Genomic DNA, 13,294 nt, shown 5'->3' with positions numbered 1-13,294 from the left:
ACAAAATAATATTTTAATATAAATTCAAACATTGATTAACTGATAGAAAAACACCTCTGCGAATGGACACCAAACACAAAATGGTTTAATATCGTGTTGTATAAAAAAAATCCGCTAACAAATATCTCAGTTGTCGACCTCGTACGTCACTGCAAAGGCGTGTTTACACGACCTGGTTTACTAGCGGAATACGAAAAAATTAAAGAATTTTGTTCGAAAACCCAAATAAAAAAAATACTTATCAACTTTTCGAAAATTTATAAAAAATTAAAATAATAATATTCTTTCTTCCATCATTTATTTTTCTATATCACAGTCGTCAAGAAGGAATAGAAACATAATTGTAATCTAATAGGTTCTAGAAAAAAATAGACAACCTTCCTAGGAATGGGTTATTTATTTTTTATATTTGGGTTTCCTAAAGTAAAACCATCTTTCATATTTTTTAAATAAATGATTTACACGATGCGAACAAACTCGGAAATCTCGAATGAGTTCAATGACCTCCAGAAAGTCGATCCTCCAAACGTGGATAAAATAAATTTATACTTAATAAATATACAAGATTTTACCGTTGCTAAAGAATCGTAGGTAATGATCTTTCACAGATTACATGTAATTACAGTTTTTTGAAGTACACTAACCGTAAGTAACGCTTTTAAAATTACACGATGTTTGATTTACAAAAAGAAATTTCGAAATAGTTTTATAAATTCACTTAACAATCACGTTTACATTTAATGTATACTTTTACGTAAACTGCGATACTGTAAGTTTTTTCAGGGCTAACTTAACTGTTGATTTAAACAAATCCTTTATTAAATTTAAATGTTAACGATCACTCCGGTCATGCCGTACATAGAATCGCCGCGACGAATGAAAGAGATCGAAGACTTGTGACAAAACTTCTATAAGACGCATCTAGAAGTTTCCTTTATGCTGCCTTGATCGTTTAAGCTATATTCGCAGGTGCCTGTATTAATAAATATTTTAGAAATTAAAAACAGCTAATTTCAGAATATTTAACAAACAATGACAATTTTGTAAAAATACTACGTTTCTGTCAATTGAAAAGAAATGATTTAACAAAAACATATGTGATCGGTTATAGTACACTTTTATGCTTTAATTAACACTTTATTTTAAACAGGTAATAATTTTTGAAAGATGAGAGTTACTAACAATGTATTTATGGTAGTTTATGTTTTCAAAAAAGATATTTTTTGTATCACGACATACACATACAAACAATTCTTTTAATTAATAATATTTCCGCTGAATGTGATCAAAGCTTTACCATTTCTCTGTTAGTTGACAATTTGTTAAGTGTATAAAAGACAGGATGCAGAGATAATCTGGTAGATAGCGTCAAATATTAAGCGTACAAAGGAATTATGGTTTTTATGATTGATATGTAACGCTTGTGCATAACTGGCTTTACTTGTTAATATTACGCACCGCTAGTAAAATAAAAAAAGGTATATACTAACAAAGAAATAAAAAAAAACGATAAATTAAAATGTGTTGTTATTGAAAACGAATTTTAAAATTGCAGTTGTTAAAAATACCGCAGATTTAAAGAATTTTTTTGCAAAATGAGATAGAAACTTAAAAAATCTATTTTTAGTCTTTAATGTAAATATGTTATTAGCTATATTAATGTAAACCTACTCATATTTTCCAATAATTTGCCAGTATCTCTACGATTTGTTTATCCTTTTAAGAACAATTAAACTAAACCATTCTTTTTAATTATTAAATTTATTGTTCATCATGGGCACGTTACGTTCCCACTACTGAAATTATAGTAGATCACAGATTTACAATAAGACCAGTAGGAAGCAGGGCGCACCTTAAAAAGGTCGTCTGTGTATCTTGTGAGTCGACGTCCTGCGCTGCGCTTGTCTATCCGAGAGAGTTTTAAAACCATGGCTATTTATTCTCTTCACTATGCGGCCTGCTTATGCCACAACTTATCGATTCGCTGGGCTATAACTTTCGTTCATCTACGGATTTCCTCATTCCTGATTTGATCTCCGTATACTACACATTAATTGAGAGGAAATAAGCTATACATTCACCACTTAAAAGCTTTTAAGCCTATAACCTAACACCCTGTAATTGACGAACAGAAACGCATAAGATTAGTGTACATATTAATACATTTTTTTGTGTTTTCTTTAAAGACAAAAATTCAATAATTTCATGGTTTATTATTATACATTTAAATAATTTTATTTTCTTTCATTGCTTATCGTACAAGAATCCAGAACTTTGATATAAAATATATGTTCTCGGTTTATTTTCAAAAGATCCAAAAACTGCCTAAATATGTTTGTAGAGAAAACATTATGGCATCATAGCGTTGTGTAACTTGCTTTGCTAATACCATTTAAATACATTATAAGCATAGTGTGTAATATAGCAAAATGATGATTATATATAATGATTGATATATGTCATATGCCTTATATGGTGAATAATACTTCTGTGCACAAAAACATTAAAATTTAAAAACAGACGCCTCTTTCGTAGTCGAAATATAAGTGCTAAGAAGTGCACACAGACAGGCCATAAATACAGTTACAATAAAAAAAAAACATAATATAATATTTCAATTGCAATGTTTTATTTTTATATAAATATGAATATTAGTACTTCAGTTTTAGCGGTAATCGCTAGAATAAAAAGAACCGAATTACCGTAGTAAGAAATTTCTGAAACTGTTCCTTCGCTTGGTATTTGTGAAATAAAATATTTATGTACCGAGCTACTAATATATATTAATTAATATGTGTGATATATATTAATGATATATATTAATTATAATATTGATATATACTGAAACGTCCTCTGTGATAGAGAAAAAATTGGCCTTACTTACTTATTATGATCGTATGACATAGACAATAAAAGCAGGGAAGGAAAAAGTCGAAGAAATCCTATCCGAAAGCAAAATGTTTATCTGGGTAAATAAATATATGTAGAACCGCATCGCATACTTTTTAGATCGTTAAAACGCATGGTTAAAGTAATTATTTATTTCATTTAATAAAAACCAAAAATAAACTGAAGAATTATTGCCGTACGACAAAGTGAGAGATTCACTCAACAATCGACACACTTCCCTATAAATAATTATAGCAGAGATATATAATACTTATGAGTGAAACTGATTGATATGATTTCCTCTGATAATTTCAACGAAATAATGCGTATGTGTGCATTTGTGATTTTACGTTATTGCGCTATCAAAACACGTTTTGACATTGGCATAAATATTTTTCTAAGGATGAGGACAGTAATTTTAAAGAGATATGAAATTAGTTATTATAACATTTGCATCTATTATGTTTTATTTCTTTACGTAGCCAATGTAATAAAAAGAATTAACAGGTTTGCTATTTACTTAAAAATAAGTAAAAAAAATATTATTTGTGTGGTTTTTCGTTCAAAGCGAATAAATAGAATTAATTAATTTCTGTGTAAATTTCACACTGCGTTAACGTAAACACTCGTCAAACACACCACACAAAATATAAAAGCGTTTATTTTTTTACTAGTATAAAGCGAACAATTTATTTAAATTAATGTCCGAGAAATTTCCCACAGATTGTAATAAGTATTTTAACAAATTTTAGCAGTTATTGTTTTGTGCGTTCGATATATGTCCACATTGGCAGAACGCGATTTTTTTAATAAATTAATTAAACCTCTTTTTTTTTGGGTTGTAGTAAAAATTCTTTTGGTTACCGAAAATAATTTAAAATTCTTAATACATCTAACAAAAGTAAAACAAACCTATTTTGAGATGATTCGGGAAGTTTAATAAGAACGTGTAGATTTTTTCTTTGGACACTGCTAGCTTGGCAGGATTTCTTTAAGGAACTTTGCCTTGACGGCTGTCCGTCGCACATCACAAAAAAACATACACATCACTCACACATCTTAATAATCCATAACAACCTAATTTGAAAATATGTAATGACACACCTACGCTAATGGAACATAAACACATAGTGGTATGATATTGTGCTCAACATAAAAAAAATATTTACGCGACCTCGTGCTATACGTCACAAAATAGGTCTCGTACACACTATGCGGTACAAGTTTGTGTATATATACAGGGTAATTTTTTATAGGTGTAAAAACTTTAAAGGGCCTAAAACCTTACATACCTCTTTTGCTATCAATTAAAGTATGGCATACCCTGTTCAAAAATGAATTGTTTTAGAGATAATAAAAAACATAATGATTATACAGCAGGAAAAAGCGTTTTCGAAATCCAAATTACTGCATATCAAAATTAGCTATTGTATTCTGTCATTGAGGACTTAGTACTGCCAAATGTTATTGCTCGTCGCATTCCAAAAGAAAAAAATAAACAATTAATATAACATATTTCAATGAGATACCTTTATGCTGTGTGATTTGATAGAACTTTTGCTTACGAGTGATATTTATATTCATCGCTTCAAAGTTTTTTTGGTTATGAATATATAACCAATCACCCTCTGTACAGTCATCATCAACGTAATGTTATCTTACGGTGTTTTGAAATAGCCAATGGAGCAATAAATCTTTTCAAATTATTAAAATTAATGATATTTTAAAAGAAAAACACTATGTGATAATGCAACTTGTAAAACTTATAGTATAATGTATACATGGTTTTAAATAGACGCTATTATCAAATAGATCACTTTTATCTTTGTCGTCCCACAAGATTATAATGACAATGCGAAAATTGCATAAGATTCATATGCCAGTTTCACTGTTAATTTTTTATATTTTATTTATTACGACAAGATGTATTGATATGAAGTGTTATGTAACGAGCTGTTACCAGGAAAATTTCATCGTTTAACATACGAGTGTAAAAAATCACTTTAAGTATGACGTTATAACTTGCGTAAATAAAATTAAAAGTATTAATATTCGATAATAAGCTTTGTTCCGGTTCGGTTTGTAATACATTCAATTATTATTATTATACTGTCCTTAACGTTTATACAAACAAATGTAATTGATATCATAACCGTATCAAATTTAACTTTTGATTATATATGTAGCGTTGCACATTTTTATTATGTCACCGTTGTAAAATAAAAAAGTGTTTGTGTTCAAATATGTCAGATCATTATCATGTCAGTTGACAGACACCTACTGCAAGACATATGCCTCCCCCAAAGAACGTCATGATGTCCGGTCTTCTGCTACGCAACCTTGACTACGTCGTCGGACTGGAGACGACTATATTAAATGTATTGTACTTGTACTACGATAATGCCAGTAATAATGTTACACCGGAAACTAGATTGATTGATTTATGAACTCGCAAGCCTTGATCATGGTAATGATAAGAATAACGATAAAGGAAATGGTGCCATATTACAAATAAATTAGTAATTTTATTAAGATTTATCATTTTTTATTTGAATATATAAATTAATAAATGGCTTTTACTAATTTTTAGTATGGAAAATAATTTTCAGTCACCTTAATCAGCTATTATAATAATGTGGTGAATAGTATTCGATCTCACGATGATCTGAAAGTGAAACAATCAATCTGTTATTTAAGGATTATATTTAGTAAATGGCCGCATCTTGTCAAATTGTTTGATTGATATAATTAAAATAAATTTTAACTCTGTAAGTATCGTAATTAACGATTGTAGTGAATTTACGCTATTTAAACTCGTGTACGGACGTGTTATATGCTAATCAAATTAACAAATACAATAATGTTCAAAGGATACATTATATTAAAATTTTAAAATAAATTAATGTAAATGGGTTATCTGTTTCGCAGTCTGTGTATCAATATACGATATATCTCTTCCTGTAATCCTATCGCGGATAGACAGTAAAAAAAAAACGTTTTATAGGTTGATCCCTTTATTTATTATTTATTTACATCTTAATACGAGACTTTTTTAAGCATTTTTTGGGTTTTGATTGACTGCAAAATTTAATAGCTAATTTTCGGTGTTTTAACTGGCTCTGAAATTTGTGTAATAAAATTAAAATGTTATTTTTATCATTTTCTAAATTATGCCTGTCTATACGATAATATACAGAGCCTGTAATAAAAAAAATTGTCCGGTCAATTCGTTCTGGACTTCGCTTAAAAAAATCGCTTAAAAACGTTTTTATATATTCATTTTTATTTAAGAAAATTAGCTCGTGGGACGTCCACTGTCTAATAATAGGAGTTATGAAAAATAATAGACATACTATTTTTAACCTGTTTAACATTTTAAAATTTAATATTAAGCTAACGCTCCTCTTTAGATTCACTTAAGAATATTACAAAAATAATTCTTCTAGTTTAAAATTGACACCAACAAAAAGAATTAAAATAAATTATAATTAAAAAGTGAAATCTATCCACGACGCTTTTGAAAAAAATAAATTAAATTATAATATTTTATACTTAATTAAGAAAATAATAATAGTAACATATTTTGTGTAGAATAAAAGAAATCGTTATTAGTTTAAATATACTAAGCAGCTCAGAATGTAGTAAACAGCTCAAAATATTAATTTAACACGTATCGCAAACAGGGTTTCCATCATTTATTTATTTACCACACATATAATTGCCAAAAAATATAAGTTTATAACATCGCCAAATTGTATACACAGTTCGTTGACGACAATTTATTTCTAGCAAAGTGGAAGGTAATAAGTTTTGCCTACTTTTTCTTCACAGGCGCTAGCTGCGTTAGAAGAAAGTCTTTATCGTTTTTATTATATAATAAAATGTATATAATACATGAAATTGATTGCCTGGTCGATAGCAGCATTATTATAAAAATACAATGTTCCATGACTTTTGTTTCGATATCATATATTTTATTTAGGTTTCCTATAATATCTAAACTAATTAAAATTTTTGTCTAACACAGTTATCCCTTTATTTTCGGAGAAATTGAAGGGCCAGATAAGTATATTTAAATGTATCTGCAATATATACCACATATTTATATATATCATCTAAATAATTGGCAACGAAAAACATATAAGACAAATGCTCAAGAAATTGTGACCTGTCTAAGCAATAGCACAAAAAGAAGGGCATCTAGATCGCGTCGTTTAGCTTAACTTCCGGAGTTCACAAATTATTGTTATTTTTGTAAATACCTATCTGGCAGTAGCTGTAGTACCTATCTGGCATTTGCAGATTGCAAGGGTGTGACTGACTTTGAATTAGTGTAACAATACATCTCAGCATGTTTTAATCTCTTAATTCTTTAAGATTAATATTTATCATTTTAAGCTGAAAATAAATTTTCGGCATAAAATGACTTGGTCATTGTAATTTTTAATTAATATTAATATGTTCCCACTTACCTTTTCCTAAATTTCTTTGCACTGACTCTTATATCCGTAACCCTCATGCTTTGGATAGTCATTATTAAATGTGCTTTAATCTGGAACACTAATCAATAGGTTAATGCTGAAGATATTTTTATAAACCTACTAAGCCTTAATGCATCCACTGTGAGACAAAGGCTTCTCTTACAGATTTCTAATGGGACCGGTAGGAAGCGACTTTCATCCAGCAGCTTCCATTTGATTTTCCAATGATCTTGAGAAGGCCGTACGCAGTGCTTGGCGGTCTGCGCTCTACACTCTAGAACCTTAAGGCTCTAGCGACAATCCATTCTGCACTGTCCATTGCCACTTCAGTTTGCTAATCGGTATGGCTACATTGGTTACTTATGCTGGTCTACGAATCTCCTCATTTCTGATTGGTAGCACTCTCAATGGCTCACTGAGAGACTGTGAACTTTTCAACGAGGACCAGAGTGAGAGATCACATTTCAATTCCGTAAGTCATCACTGGTAACATACATTTGATGAAGTCTTACGTCTTTATAAAAGCTTCATAATTTATCTAATAATATAATAAAATAAAACCTAATAGATATTATAAGTTATTTCAAAACATCGTGTTTATTATATGTTGCTACACAACATTGTTAGAAAAATATTCTGGTCCGTAAATAAGAAATGTTGATTATGAAAAAGACCAATATTTAGCCACTTCCGCGCATGCAGGGGTAGTCGTGGAACCAAAATAAATATTTAAATATTTAAGAAATGTTGATTATGAAGAAGACCAATATTTAGCCATTTTCGCACATGCTGGGGTAGTCGTACAACAAAAATAAATATTTAAATATTTAAGAAATGTTGATGTTATTCATATACGGTAATAGGGGAAATAAAATTAGACTTGTTAAAAACATAATTTTTAACAAACACGGCTACCTTAGCGATGTTTTTACCGACATTGCAAATTTAGGCTGCAATAAAAATTTTTTTTTTCCTAAAGTTTTTCTAAAAAGTATTAGGAAGCTTATTAAAAATATGAATGAAATCGGGAAAGTAGTTCCCAAGTTACGATGTGACTAACGCGACCGCAGCACGGCTACTAAAGAAGCATGGGCAAGGATTTTAAGTTTTACAAGTAGTATAAGATGTATTTCTTTATGTAATCGTCCGGTGTAACTGATTACTATTAAATACGATTCGAGGTAAAAGGAACGTTATATTGTGAACGTATAAAAATATTTACGTTTCATTTATACTTTTTAAACGTCTACTTTTACCATTTGAAATATATTGCTATATGCTATGAGTTTTATTTCGAGGTATAATTATGATTGACAAGGATATATGAAAATAAAATAAACATTTCTCTATTCCCAATATTTAAAAATATATTATAGGCAACAAAAATAACTTAATTTTGAATTATATCTATTTGAGAGTGTCACTTTAATGACATAATTATTTAATGACGAAATGAGTGAATCATTATATGCCTCACGTGTTCTATCTGAAAAAGGCTATAGCGAATTCGTGTTATATATTATTATGAATTGTTAAAGGTAAAGTACGCTCAGTAAAGTCCGTGATGCTGGACACATGACGTCATCTGTGATATTTATTTTCCTCAATATTAGTTCCAACGATAAATGAAATAACGATATGTTATTTTGTTAATCATTATTTGTTTTTGGAATTGGGAATTGCAGTCGCTGTTGACGTTTATAGCTTACAAAAGCTTAAGGTTGCAAAGCATTATAGACGTTTACTGTAAAAACTTTTACAGTCAGTATTTAATTTTGTATTTTCTAAAGCGGTGTATTTTCTCGGTTTAGATTGTCAAAATGTGCTTTTCAGTCGTTTAGGTAGAAGCTCTTTCTTCCCTCAAGCTCGTTATGGTAGATTATAGAATGGTAATTCATAAAATATAATTATCATCACCATCACCGTAAGACGACTATTTCAGGAAATAATCTCAATTTATAGATAAGATTGAAGCGGCCTTTATCCTATACCTTGTGAGTGGACGTCCCTTAAGGCCCTTGCGGTCAACTGTTCTGCTCACTAAAAGATCTGCACACCGTGTCGTCAACCGCTAGTCAGTACAGTTAATTTTTATTATATTTCATAAATAATTTGTAAAGTTATTTTTTTTTGTACAATACAGTATGGCTTTCCATGTATTATAACTCTTTAAATTTAATTTAAACTTAAAATTACTAAAAATTAAAACCCCCGAAATATATTTTCGCAGTTTTTTATAGTCCCTGTTATTGGGGACCTCGCGTACACCTGTCCTATCCTATGGCTATCTTATTTTTGAGAATAAGACTTTATTGTCTTTAATAATTTCTTCACATTTCTTTTTATTGTCAATCTCTTCTGTCTATATTCGTATTATCATTCATTAATTTTCTATCATACATCACAAAATCTTAAATTCTCATTTATTCTTAATTTCCTTCTTTGCATCGGGTTTTATGTACACAGTTCGTCACAATATTTATTATTATAACTATTTAATTTTTATTTCTAATTTAACAGATGCTATGTATGTCACAATATATTGTTTTCTTTTGCTTTTTATTTTATTATTATATTTTGATACTGAGTAGCGAGCGTAAAAATTCTAATTTTCCGTTTCTTCGCCATTTATAGACTTAAGTGTTTTAAAAAATTAAACAACATTATATAACTTACATATTTTGATACCAGTGCCGGTTAAGCTTATCTGTTTACATAAACGATCGTATACATTGATCGTGAAGCTTTCGATTAAACTTTAAGACTAATTCGAATCTTTTTTAATTATTTTTTTTTTACTAAGATTTGTTTTCTATGCATGTTATTTTGGCCACTTCGTCCAAAAAACCAAAAAAAAACGGTCGTAGGGAAAGTGGATACAAAACCACGTGGATGCGCCCGCTGATCTGATCAAGTCAATAACTGGACTGCCCTGAATGAAGCAGAAGATAGGATGATCTGGAAAGAACTTGTTAGCGATTTCGTCATAGCGTTACAAGGTCACGACCTTCGGAGGTGGGGAAACGACGGGGAAAAAGACATATACACATATGCCATAAAAAATTATAAATACAGTATACATACTTCTGTATCTTCTTGACGTAAATATAAGTATTATTATAGCACTATGTTTAATATTTGAAATGGGGAAACTAAAACAATTGTTATCTTTGTGCGTGTTCTATTAGCGAACCCTTGCGTGAAATATTTTGATACACGATCATCGTATGAACAATGGATATACTGTTCGAGTTGCAGAGTAATTGCATAAGATTAACTTCTGAAATTATTAGTTTTCATTACATAGAAGTAGCCTTGGTGTTATAATAGGATATATTTGAAAACTGTAAACTTTTTTTATTATTAGTAATAATTTCAACAATTAAATTTTTGAAAGAATTTAATAAGGTGAAGTTAATAGAAATGTATTTCTGTAGAAATATACATATAGCATAGTGATGGTATATGTATATTATCTTTGCCGTTTATTTATGCGATTTAATTTGGAAACATATTATGTTCAATTGCAAGGCGTGAAAACGAGCATGGTAATTGTCTGGTAATTAATAAGTCAGCTATGTAGAACTGGCCACAGTTTACTCTCGTTCATTCATTCATTACAGCCGTACGTAAGCCTCCCCTATAGATTTCTAATAAGATCGAATGGAAACGGCCTTCCTCCGTCCTTAACAAGGTTGTCTGTCCACTTTGGGAGTGTAAATCTTACACTGCCCTTGTCGGTCACCTACAGATTACAGCCGAGGTTCGACTTTCACAGGCATCCTAAATCAAAATTTTGAGGTCCATTCTAGGGCCGTTTTACTTCACGGACACCCACCATAACGTATTTATAGCCTGGAGTCTTACCATTCCGTAGTAACAAATATGTATTTATTTATTCATTCATTTATATGGTAAAATTTAATGTTCTTTATTACCTAACAACTAATAGTAGTAGATATTATACAAAGAAATAATTAGGTAAACTACGAACTTTATTTACATACATATAATTATATTAGGTTATAAATATTTACATCGTTAATTTGTCGAGTAAAAATTGGACAAAGATATGTTTAAATTTCAATTTAAACATATCCTTGTCCAAGGTACGGTGGTTGAAAAAGGATCATCGTCCTGTTTAAAGACACTATTAAGATCCTCCCTCGCATTTAGTATACAAATGAGTGGATTACATGGGCCTGGGGTATGTTTTAAAGTTTATTTTGGATAGCAAATCGGTAGAATCAATTTCTTCATTAATAAAAAAAATCAAAAATAAAAACGAAATAATTGCGAAAATCGAACCCACAATGGTGATGTTTTTTTACATAAGAATTTACTGTATATGATTATTGATAGGCGTTAAAAAATGCCAGTATATACCATAGTTATGATATGTATTCAAGGATTAAATTTTATATACTTAAATATGTAAATATAAACACCAAAATAATTTTACTTTCAAAACATACTCACAGTTCATTTAACTTATATACGTAAAGATTGCAACATTAACTCTTATACCTTTACATAAACTTTGAAATAATTTTCATCTTGCCACTGATCATAATTATACTTTCACTTGTAAGCACTTTTATTAACCTGTAGTACTGAATTTAAATTTCGTATTTATAATTCAACGTCAGTAAACGATTTATATGTTATAATTAATAAATATTGTTATATATTTATCAAGTAAACAACTATTAATTGCTGTCACCTATGAAATAAAGCCAATGTTTTCACTCTTAACTGCTGAAAGCAACTATTATGAGCGCGCGCACAGATATTGAACGCCGAATGACTCTTTGAGAGCGCTCTCTTCGGTCACGGGTTTTTTTTTTCATTTATAGTAATCCAGATTTGGGTTTTTAGGGTTCCCCCTGATATTGTGTTTTATTCATTTGTTTAAACACTTCCTATACATAGTATAAGGACGAACTTAACGCTGAAGGCACATCTTAGGCACATTTTTTACAAACACTACTGAGGTAATTTTTTCGTTGTACAGATATAAACATAGATAGCTTCACAATGATAATTATCTATAATTATTAATCACAATCATCATGTCAACCGAGAGACGCTACCACAAGGTACAGGCCTCCCTTAAAGACGGTCATGATGGCCGGTCTTGCCCTGCCCGTATCTACAAATTCCTACGATCTTCACTATGTCGTCGTTCCTCCTAGTGGAGGCCTACCCACGCCGCGTCTAAGTAGATGTACCGCTAATATATAATTTAGCTACAGAACTTTAAATTTTATTTTATCAGATCATAAAGAAAGGGAAAGTAAGACAAAGTTTGCAGTTTGCTGAGAATCGAACCTCTGTAATGGTCCACATTAGACTGCACTTCTCAAATCATACTTCATACATATTTTGTAAATTTCTACAGGCCACGAGGTTTTACTGTTACAAAAAAAATGGAATTTTATTTGAGACAGAATTACTTCGTAACATTACGGTAAATCCCATATGGCCATCAGATGGCAAAATTATAGTTTACGTCATGTAGAAACGTATAAATAAACGGGGTCTGAGATAAAGATAACATATAATAAATATTTAATATCTAACGTTTGAGAGAATCATAGTGATTATCAGTGCAGGGTAATCCCATCTGAAATAAGTAGTAGGAAATATGTACATCTGTTTATCAGTTAATATGTTTCCTAAAGGTCAAAGATTCTATGTTCTTAGATAAACAATGTAATACTATTTATGTAAGTAATACCCTTTTCCCATAAATATAGGTGTAATAGAAGTTACTATTTTCTGGAAAACTAATATACCCAAACATCACGAAACTAAGGTGTACTATACAACGTATACTTTGTAATACGAAGTACAGAGCTACCGAAACCATTGTGCTGCGCCTTAGGTGAATGCGGGGAGGTGGGAGTCGAGGTAAAATAGCA

This window comes from Battus philenor, unplaced genomic scaffold (assembly GCF_028537555.1).
Source record: "Battus philenor isolate CCGP_79_NKW_IND1 unplaced genomic scaffold, ilBatPhil1.0.hap1 SCAF_13, whole genome shotgun sequence".
In the NCBI taxonomy this organism is placed as follows: domain Eukaryota; kingdom Metazoa; phylum Arthropoda; class Insecta; order Lepidoptera; family Papilionidae; genus Battus; species Battus philenor.
The sequence above is the reverse complement of the archived record's forward strand: the minus strand, read 5'-3'. Positions refer to the sequence as shown.